The sequence below is a fragment of the Bos taurus genome, chromosome 20 (assembly GCF_002263795.3).
Source record: "Bos taurus isolate L1 Dominette 01449 registration number 42190680 breed Hereford chromosome 20, ARS-UCD2.0, whole genome shotgun sequence".
NCBI classification, from domain to species: domain Eukaryota; kingdom Metazoa; phylum Chordata; class Mammalia; order Artiodactyla; family Bovidae; genus Bos; species Bos taurus.
Window position 1 is genome coordinate 11,265,714 of NC_037347.1, and position 11,558 is coordinate 11,277,271.

Consider the following 11,558-nt stretch of genomic DNA (forward strand, 5'->3'; position numbering starts at 1 on the left):
TGGAGTGGGGGCTATTGCCTTCTCTGACTTAAATTCTACCATATATTAAAATTATTTGACCTGAAACAATAGAATATAAGTTCCTTGAAGATACATCTCCCACATTTTCATCTTGATTAATCATACAACGTACAATTCAATCAATATACATTTGTTGACTTGAATGCAATGTTGTATCCAGGGTCAGCTATATAAAGTTTGCAGAGCTCAGTGCAAAATGAAAATGTCAAGCCTGTGTTCAAAAAGCAGGAAAAAGTGCCATTAAAGGTACAAAAACATAAAGATTTTTCCTTAAAAATATTTTATTATGAAACATAGTAAGAGTAATGTCAATTCATGAGAAATAACACGTACTTAAAGTTTACAAAAAGATATTTTTCATGACATAATTTCATAGAATACATAAATGCAATGCATTAATTCAGTATTTTGATTGATCACAAGATCACTGGCTCAGTTTTCTGCAAATTCAGGTCATCAAATTTATACCTTTAATGATATTGATATATTTATACTTTAATTTTGAAAGTGATGTCAGTCATTCTTAACAAATTCAAGATAGAAAGTAATTTCTGATAATTTTTAATTTTGAGAAATCTGATGCATCTAGAGTTACTAGAGTTAGGAACATGTTATAGACTGTCACATTAGGCTACATTTCTGATAATTTCAAAGTATATAAGATTTTCACACATCTAGAACTGATTCTTGTAGAACAGTTTTTCTAAAAAGATTTAACTCTCTACAAAGCAGTTAATGTTAGCCTGAATTTAATTTCACATGTAAATTTATGCAAAGGCCTTTTAGTGTTTCCTCTGATAGTTTCTGTCAGCTTGTAGAGGCTGTACAAGAAACAAGTGACTTCATACTTTTTATATAGATTAAAACATATTCATGCATGCTTTGCCTTACCTTCAATTAGGCAGAAAATTTTAATTTTAAAATTGTTTTCTTTGTTAATCATCGGTTCATCTAAAGCTTCGAATGAAAATAGTGTAGGGTTTTTCTACTCAGTGCTCTCATATTTTTATTAATTCCCCTTTCTAAGTTTGTAGACATTCTCTCTGCAGTGTTTGGCAGCAGTTTCCAAACTGGTGATTCTAAACTCTTTGCATTCTAATTAACTCCATAAGAAGCTCTATTTTGATGTCCTCGTTTATGCTTCTGTTTTATAATAATTTACTTTCGAAGTTTACTGCCCAAGTGCCTGTAGTTCCTGTTCTAGTGCTCAGGTGGGAGAGCTAATATTTGTGCGGGCACGGCAAGGTTGGGCTCTAGGGACTGATGGGCAAGCTGGCCTCCCACCATGGGTCTCCTTTTCCCTGGGCCTGGGACCCAGCTATTTCTGCTGCTGTGGCCACTGCCATACATCTGGGTCGAGGTCATGGCCCGGCCAACCCCTGTGGGTCCATGGTACCCCAGTGCCCGAGGCTGCTCCTGCATGTGGATGACTTGGACAGCTGTTGGGCACACTGCCCACTGTGCTGCAGGGCTGCTGCCGAATCACAGTTGTGCGTGTCTATTTGTGTGAGCATAGAAGATATACCAAAGAATTCTTAAGAATTCTACAATGACAGCAGAGCTCTAAACCAAGTACCGGGCCCTTCTCAGCCTAGGGCCTTGTGCGACTGGACTGATCAAAAGAATGGGTCTCATGTCCAGGAGACATACTAAGCCCCAAGAAATATTTGTAGAAGTTTGACTTGTGGTCTCCTGGATTCTCTCTGCTGCTTTGTAATTAGTGTGTAGAGCAAAGAGAAGGTCAGTAAGTGCCAGCACCCACTTCTGAGTGCATCAGAGGGTTCCCCACCCCCAGCCCTTCCTTCCCAAATATTTAAAATGCAGGAAGGGGAAGAATACAAAACAAAGTCTCAGTAACGCTTTGAATGTTACTTGCCATGGGGAAAAAAAGACGTAAAGCAAAAATATTATGACAACCTTGGGATCTTGGCCAAACTCTTCGACAGGTCATTCTTTGCCTGGAAGGAATACTCAGGTACACAGTCACACAGGTCAGTCCAAGGAACACAGGTATGCTGCTTCCTGAATTGGGCTGTTTGAGTGACAGACTATCAGGCTAGCAGGTGGTGACTCACTTTACAGGGGCACTGTGCTGTAGGATTAACTCGTGTCCGAATTACCCAGATTAGAGTCTCATTCCCTGGACGTTGCAGGCTGGACAGCCATACTGTAGGGCCTGAGTTCCCTGTTGCACACTGCTAGCACAGGACGGCAGACCTCGCACCAGACTGAAGGCACTGTGTACCCAATAATACTGATCAGTGCTGCACACTGGAAGAGACTCCAAGGTCTGCAGTGTTAGAAACCTTCTGGGAGTTTCTTTTAATCCATTCATGGAACCTCTTGCTTTCTATTTGGTAGGCACCCCATCGTGGCTCCCTCCCTCATGTCACCCCCCCCACATACACGTTTTTAAAAATCTCATTATTATCTGGGTATTGGGTGGATGGGTTTGGTGAAGTGTGAGTTTGGAAAGATGCAAACTGTTTCTCAGAATAGCAGAATAGACCTTCGTTCTATTGCAGACTGGTAGATTCTACAGGCATAGTAACTTGGTGTGTGTATTTAGAAGTATTGTTACATAGAGCATATTTTGAGATCCTCTCTCTCATTAGGAAAAAGTACCTGGTAAAAGAGGAGTCAGTTCTATATAGGGTTATGGTAAGGAGAGAGTCTTTGATGGGGTTGCTTATGCTTTGGCAATGGTGTGATCACTGGGGATGCTCCTAAGGATTTGATTAGCAACTTACTCTTGAGTCTATCTATTTATCAATATTTCTCTCTATCCATCAATTATTAAATTACAAAGCAATACACAACAAAATGTGTACAAGGGGAATATTAATGATAGTATTCATAATACCTTTGTAATATCGTTTGTAATGATAGTATAATAACAATACAGTATTTGCACTGTTGGGCAGAGTAACCAGCTTTGTGTGAATAATATCGTATTTATATGTTGGTTGGTTTTCTTAATTATACAAAAACACTGCGTACCTGGATGTTCTCATTTAGTAATACCCAGGGTCATGGTCAATATTTTATGGTCAATTCATGTAGCCTTAGCTAATTCTTTTTAATGTCTACATTATATCCAAAGTGTGTCTGTACTGCATTGGAGACTGTTTTTATTTTCAGATTTTTATCCTTTGATCAATGCTGCAATAAATATCTTCATAGCCACATTCTTAGGCATGATGTAGCATGCTCAAAAGGTGAAAAGCCTACCCTGCACCCCAAATTGCTGTCGTATTGATATATTCGTGTTGCTCCTTAGACACATGGTACTGCTAAGTGCCTGCAGGGTGGCGTGTCCAAATGAAAATGTGCTCTGACTAATGCACGCCAGATTTCAAGGCCTTAGTGTGTGGAAGAAAATGTAAATATCTCTAATAATTTTATATTATATATAGAAATGGTATATGTTAGATATAATAGGTTAAACAGATTGTATTACTAAAATTTATTACACCTGGTTCTTTTTCTTTTTTTTAAATGTGGCTACGAGAAAATTTAAAATCACACATATGGCTCACATCTGTGGCTGCATTGTATTTCTATTGAAGAAGAGTGTTACAAATATTTGAAAATTTCCCAAATGGCATCAAATCACTGTTCTGAATAGGTGTTTTGCCTTGTTTTGATTTGAGTTTTGAAGAGGTAATATACGAACACAGCACAAAATTCAAAAGGGTGTAAGAAGTACTTATAATAGTATTCTATTGCTGCTGTAACAAATTATCAGAAAATGAGTGGCTTGCCAACACAGATTTACTCTTTTAGAGTTCTGGAAGTCAGGAGTCTGAAACGGGTCACACTGGGCTAAGCCTAAGGTGTCTCATCCCTTCCGGAGGCTTGCTTGCCTTTTCCAACTTCTAGAGGTTGCTTGCATTCCTTGGTTTGTGGGCCCCAGCCATCCTCAAGGCCATCAATGATAGGTTACTCCTCCTACTCTGATCCCTTTCTGTCTTCCTTTTCTACTTTTTTTAAGTCAACTTGATTGAGACATAATTTACATATCATACAACTGACTCCCTTACATGGCTTTGTGGATAATCACAAAGTTGTGTGTCCATGACCAGTGTCAATTTTAGAACACGTTCAGCACACCTGAAAGAAACCGTGTGCTCATCACCTCCTCTGTAATGCTCTTTCCTCCCCAGTCCCTGGCAACCACTAATCTGTTTTCTGACTTGTATGGATTTTCCTCTTCTGGATTTTTCCTGTGAGTGGAGCCGTATGTCATCCCTGGTGACTGGCTTCTTTCACTTCGCATGATGCTTTTGCAATTCACCTGTGTTGTTGTGTGTATGAGAACTTCCTTTCTTTTTATTAATCAAGTAACATTCCAATCGGGTTTCCCTTGTAGCTTAGCTGGTAAAGAATCCGCCTGCAATGCAGGAGACCCAGGTTTGATTCCTGGATCGGGAAGATCCCCTGGAGAAGGAAATGGCAACTCACTCCAGGATTCTTGCCTGGAGAATCCCATGGACAGAAGAGCCTCGTGGGCTACAGTCCATGAGATCGGAAGAGTCAGACACAACTTAACAACTAAACCACCACCAATATTCCAACGTCTCCCTTCTCTACTTGTAAAGACTCCTGTGACTCCTAGGCCCACTGGACAGTCTAGGATAATCATCCTATCTTATGGTCAGATCTTTAGCAACCTTAGGCCCATCTGCAATCTTAATTCCCTCTTGCATTTGAACATAATAAGCCGGTCATAGTTCTGGAGGTTAGGATGTGGATGTCATTGTAGGGGGCCGTTATTCTGCTGATCAGAGTGCTGCCCTCTCCAGGGCATGCTGTTTAGAACACAAGTGCCTTTCTCTCCAGAGGTAGCCCTGTTGCCAGTATCTTTTATATCCTCAAGTCATATGCTATGCATATGCAAATGTGTTCTTAAAAACAAAGTTCTTAAAAATACCAAGAGTGGCACATTCTATACACTATCTACTGTATATATTCTTTCACCTTGTTTCCTGTTTCTGGTTTTCTAGTCTTAAATCTTAGAGATTATATTAGTTTCCTAGGACTATTATAACAAATTCCCACAAACTGGGTGACGAGAAACAACAGAATATACTCTCCATGGTTCTGGAGGGCTGATATCCAAGATCAAGGTGGCCACAGGGATGTGCACCTGCCAGAGGCTCTAGGGGAGAATCCGTTCCTTGCGTCTCCCAGCTCTTGGTAACTCCAGATGGTCCTTGGCTGTGGCTGCATCACTCCGGTGTGTGCCTCCATCTTTGCTTGTTCTTCTCCCTTTCTGTCTATTATTAAGTATACTTAGCACTGGATTTAGGGCTTCCCTGGTGTCTCAGTTGGTAAAGAATCTGCCTGCCAATGCAGGAGACCCGGGTTTGATCCCTGGGTCAGGAAGACTTCCTGGAGAAGGAAATGGCTACCCACTCCAGTACTCTTGCCTGGAAAAGTCCAGGAACAGAGGAGCCTGGCAGGCTACAGTCCATGGGGTCGCCAAGAATCAGACACATCTGAAGCAACTGTGTGTGCACGTGGGATTCTGCTGGGGGTAGAAATAAATGAAGGAACCTAAGGAGGGATGTCAGGGACACTCGTTACTGTGGACCTGGAGAATCTTAGTGACAGAGGCACTGAAATCCTGCTGAAATATTTCAGCAAGATCCTGTTCAGACTTGTGAGGGGACTCAAGGTCACTCCCCGATGAGGAAATAGGACAGAGCCCTTGTTGGCTCTTTCCAGGCTCTCTTGACCACATCAGGGGGTGGGGAGCTTGCTTTAACAATGAGGCCATGTTGACAGACTGCTTGAGGATCCCTAGAGAAAGGTGTGTGGTGGCCAGGTCTGCCCAGGTCAGGAGCAGCCTCTTCTCCTCTGGGAAGAATAAAAATCCCAGAACCTATGTACTGTTTAACCGAGGGTGCGCCAGTGGGACACAGAGCCTACCACTGGGTGGCTGCCTCTGGTCGAATCCCCCTCCATGTGGGATTTCAACCATCGAATTTTACACCCTCTCTCTCTTCTCCTACAGATTTCACAAGTGAGAAGTTGACATGCGAATTCCAGTGTGGTTCACTTACCTGCTTCCCTTCCCCCTCAGAAAACACACACACACACACAGACACACACCCCTTGAAAAGAAATCATGTCAGGTGAACTTGGGCTATTGTGTTTCTTAGGTAAGGCTTTTAGATAAAAAGCCTGCTTACAGTGGCTCCCAGCCCAGAGGCCGTTTGCACAGATTTTATTACACAAAGGCAGAATTCAGGTAGGCCTCCCAACAAGGGCATATTGTATCATTGTCGCTTTGTCGGGAGGCCTGTTAATGGTTTACACACTCTGTCCTCCAGTTTAAACATATACTTCGTGTTTGGCAGGAGCAACCTGAGGACTCTGTGACCATCTATGCAGACTCACCTCACTAAGGGAGGCTCTGCACTCCTAATACTTGGGGGTGCCTCGCCTCCCGCCCCTCCCCGCGGCTTTCCTCAGTCACCCAGTGTCTGCCCCCTCCCCCTGGACCGCTGCTGGCTTCCCATGTGACTCCACGCCCTCAGGGCCCCGGGGCTTGGGTCCAGCCAGCATCACGAGGCCTGAGAGGTGGGGCAGTGGGCACCTCGGGCCTGACAGGGCAGAGCAGCACCCCTTCCACCTCCCAAAGAAGTACCCGCTTCAGTGCCCGCTGGGTGACTTTCTTCCTCTCTGAGAACTCGGCTGGACCACTCTGTGTTCTCTCAGATCACCGAGTAAAGCAATCGGATCCTTAAATAAGGCAACCCAGCGTTCACGGTCGTGTGTCTGTCTGACCCTTTTGAGAATTATTCCTGTTACTCCTCACAAGGACCCTAGGAGGTGTGATTGACACCATTCATGCAGATGAGGAAGCGTCAAGTAACAGAGAGATGGGGACAGGAGCCCAAGGCCACATCCTGATAAGAAGCAGCTTCTGACCTAGCCATTCTTCTTGGTCCAGCCTAGCCCTGTTTGGGACACACAGATGAGGGTCTGGACAGGGGCGGAGGACAAAAAGGGGTGTGAACTGGGGGTAGGGAGCCCTTCCTCTGATTAGGTCCATAATATCAGAACGATGTGATACCTCATCACAGGCTCTGTTCCCATGAGGCTAGACACCTGGGTGAATTCCGCTAAGGGAAGGGTGGCTGCTGATCTCTGCAAACAGGCCTTTAATATTGAGAATGGCTTTTTTTTTTTTTTTGGCCAGGCCGAGTAGCATGCAGGATCTTAGTTCCCCAGCCAGGAACTGAACCTGTGCCCCCTGCAGTGGAAGCACAGAGTCTTAATCAGTGGACCACCAGGGAATTTCCAAGGATGGCCTTTTCTTTATCATATTCCACCCCACCCTCCTATACACCTAAAGTGGATATGAAAAGAGAGCGGATACTGTGTGTCAATTTTAAGGAGGATTCCCAGACCCTCTCTTTTTGGATCCATGCTGATCTTGTTCTCTCAAAAGTCAGTGCCATCAAAAGCATCTTCCTGGTCCTGTGAGTCCTCACAGGATAGGGTCCTAATGAAGGCCAGTCAATTATTATTTGTACTGGGCCCCCTGGGGAACTCCCGTGTGCCTTTCCTATAATCATTTATCTCCTTGCAGTTGTCACCACTCTTTGTAGCAATGACCAGCACCATTAATAGTCAAGTGCTTATCTAATCTGCTCCTTGGGTCAGAACTGGGGCAGCTACCTATGTGCAGAGGAGCTCACGCTGTGTGAATGATGAAGAGATGGGAGGGTCCCCGTCCCTAAGAACTTCATTATTTCTGAGGAGCTCCACAGCTCCCAGGATCTTACCACTGGGTTCCAGGCTCGCGTTAAGCATTTTCCTCTCCAGGCCTGTGTCTCCATTAAAACTGAGTTGAGTTGCATGGACCAGAAACCCATCTTGAGCGTTGGAACCAAATTGTTTATCTTTCTTTCGTAAAGAGGAGACTTGAGCTACCTGGTGCAGGATGGAACCCCAGCTGAAGGAAACCGCAGGGCCCCCCCCCACTCCCCCACAGGACTCGAGCTCTCTTCCAGCCTCTTGCTGAAGCACCTTCTGGGTGTGGCTCTTTTCTTCACACTTACAAGATGGAAGCTACTTTTCTGTCTCAAATCACATCCTCAGTCCAGGTGCCAGTTAAGTCTGACCACATTTAGTGACAGTCTCCTCCTGAAACCTCCACCCAGCAGACTTCCTGTCCTATCTCATATCCACCTCTAGCTGAGTCGAAGTTTGAGGAGGTCCATATTTTCAACAGAGTACCTTGCTTCCTTGGACAAAGCTGAATGTCCTCCTAGTAAGAAAAAAGAGAAGATTGGCTCCAAAGTAAGGAATGAGCAAGGTCTGCCACACCATCTTTTGAACAGGAACATGTTTTTTTAAAATTAGCACGTTGTGTCATTGATACCATCATAAAAATTGGGGTGCAGTACACAGATATTGTTTTTCTCAAAGGAAGCAAAAGCAACCTAGGGACTCTTTGCAGAGTGGGGATTGTTGGACAAAGGTCAGGGAATAGAGAACTAAAACTTTCTCCTCTTCGCACATTTGCTTAGGGTTGGTCTTGCTTCTGAAATACGGTCATGCTTTCTCTTGCCCAGGGTTTCTGAGCCTCAGCATTGTTTGTGTCTTGGATGGGGTCATGCTTGGATGCAAGGGCTTCTCTGTGCATTGTAGGGTGTTTATCCTGGCCTGGGTCCACTAGATGCCGGTAACACTGCCCCCCTACTCCCAGTTGTGATAACCAAACTATTTTCAGAATTTGCCAAATTGCCCCTGGTTAAGAATTACCACTTCAGTCTATTCCGCACCACAGAAATTTGATGACAGAAGTCATCTTTTTCCTGGTTTTGAAATGAGAAGTGTGAAATTGACCCGCTCCCCAGCAATGGACCCGGGCCAAGTAGGGCGGCGCGGGAGCGCCTCCCAGCAAGGTCTGTCCTGCACATCTGCACAACAGCTGACTTGGCTTCTGTGGGCTTGGTCAGGATGGCACCTGCAGGGTGGCCTCCTCAGCCCCTTGGATTCAAAGCCTAGCTCTCCATGGGCAGACTTTGTGGTAGCCAGCAGATCAGGTGCAAAAGTAGGGCCCACCTATTTTTTAAAAAATATAGGATGCCCACCTAAATTTGAATTTCAGATATGCTCGGTCTCTCAGTTTTGTCTGACTCTTTGTGACCCCGTGGACTGTAGTCCCCCAGACTCCTCTGTCCGTGGGATCTTTCCAGGCAAGAATACTGGAATGGATGCCAGTTCCTACTCCAGGGGATCTTCCTGAGCCAGGGGTCAAACCCGTGTCTCTTGTATCTCCTGCATTGGCAGGTGGATTCTTCACCACTGCACCACTTGGGAAGCCCTGAATTTTAGATAAACACAAATAAAATTTTTTAGTATAAGTGTGTCTCAAGCAACCCTAAGTAGGAGCAATATTCCCCTGGTATCTGTGTGCCATAGAGTGTGTTCCCTGAACAAGGGGCAGGATTGTTTTACCAGAAAAAAATCCAGATCTTCACCAGACTCTCCAAGGCTCAACTGCTGACCATGGCAGGGAGCACTGATGTTCCTCCTGAAAACATACAGTGTTTCCAAGAGAGATTCCCCTGATGATTAGGCTTTTTGGGTCACTGCAGAGTACAAGCCCCTGTGATGCCCCATGCACACCGGGGGCTCCTTTAGCGTTCCAGTACACATCAGCAGGTTAAAGTCTAGGGAAAATCCTGCACGAAGGAAACCTGTTTGAGGTTTGTCTATAGCAGGCTTCCCAAAATTTTCTGAGAGTTTTTCTTGCCTAGTAGCTCTTACCAGAATATACTTGGGCATTTAATGTCCATGCAGATAACCACAGAGGCAGACATTCGACAAATATTTGTTATGCATATGTACTGCGCTAGGTAGGCCAAGTGCCTGGGATATAGAAATTTGTCATTCTTTTGTAGTTCTTAAATCAGTTGTAAATATTTAATTAACTATAATTATTTGTTTAGTGTCTAACTCCCCCAGTGAAAGTCCCATGAGATCAGGGACACGGCCCCTCCTCTCCATTATCCTGTGGCCAGCCCCTACAGTTCCTGGCCCATTGTAGATGTTCAACAAATATTGTTTGAATAAATAGAGAAAAATACAGCCTTTGCCCTTGGAGAAATTCCCATCTAATACAATGGTTCTCATGGAACTGCAGAACAAAATCATGGAAGTTTAAAACAACAAAAAAATAAGGTGTCTGGTCCCTACCATTGGAAAGAATATAACCAGATTGGGAGATGGTGCTTTATAGACAGAGCTGAGAATTGAAACAGTGCCCTAGACTCCTCGGGAAACCACACCCCCATGGTCACCCATCAGGTTAGACTCCTTGTTTGAGTTCTCTACTTGGTCTCTCTAGGCAAGCAAGTCTGGGGCTTGGCTGGGCCCCTGAGAGGCCTCAGGAAAAGGGCTAGGTTCTCACCAGAGGCAAAACTAAGCTTATTTAAGACAAAAATCTAAGCTTCTAAAATATGTTGGTTTAATGGATATGGAGTAGGTGACATTCCAGAAGGCATTTAAATTCCTTTTGGGAAGGAGAGCCTGGGCTCCAACCTTCATTCAGCTCTAACTCTTCTCTCCCTTCCATGAACTCCTTGCCTTTCACAGTTTCGGTTCTTGGCTTTTCCTGAGACACAACAAATGCCTGTTCCAGCCCCAGATGGGTTTGTGGTCTCTCTGAGTGTCACCTCCCATCACTGCCCCTCATTTTAACTGGTAGGAAACCATTTGCCTGGGGGATTCCCCGTTGGTTCAGCAGTAAGGAATCTACATGCCGATGCAGGAGACCCAGGAGATGCAGCTTCAATCCCTGGGTGGAGAAGATATCCTGGAGTAGGAAATGCCGACCCATTCCAGTATTCTTGCTGGGAAAATTCTATGAACAGAGGAGCTTGCAGGGTTGGGCAAAGAATGGGACACTGCTGAGCACACGCACGCACGCACGCATACCATCTGCTTGGAGAAGCTTTTCCATGGAAGACTTTCCAGACACACACACACACACACACACACACACACTTACAGAATTTCTACTTTCATGGGGTTATTAAAAACCTGACTATTTGATTTCTGCAGAATGCTTTTAACAAGACTTCAGTCTAAATATAACTATGCCCCATACAGACACCTGAACTCAGTGTCTTAGGAGCTGTTTGTTACATTTATAGTGCCTAGAAACATATTTTTCAGGGTTTGGGGGTATCTTTTGTACTGAATTTTAGTGGTGATGTATAAAGTCTTTGTTTACCAGTGAGTGTATGTTTTTATGCAAGTGTCCATCAGCATCACAGCAGTCCTCTGCAGCTGTCCTGCACTGCCGGCTATCAGAGGACGGTGTCAAACCCAGTGACCTCCACACGCTTCTTTCCTGGCTGATTTCTGGGGAAGATCAGGCTTATAGGAACCTACTAGTCACTCTTAAGGAAATGATAGCTTTGAATTCTTCAAAGTATGTTAGGATAATAGAGTCCAATAAGTACCAAAAAAATAAAGAGGGGTAGCCCTCTTCTGTTGTTTTCTCAGGT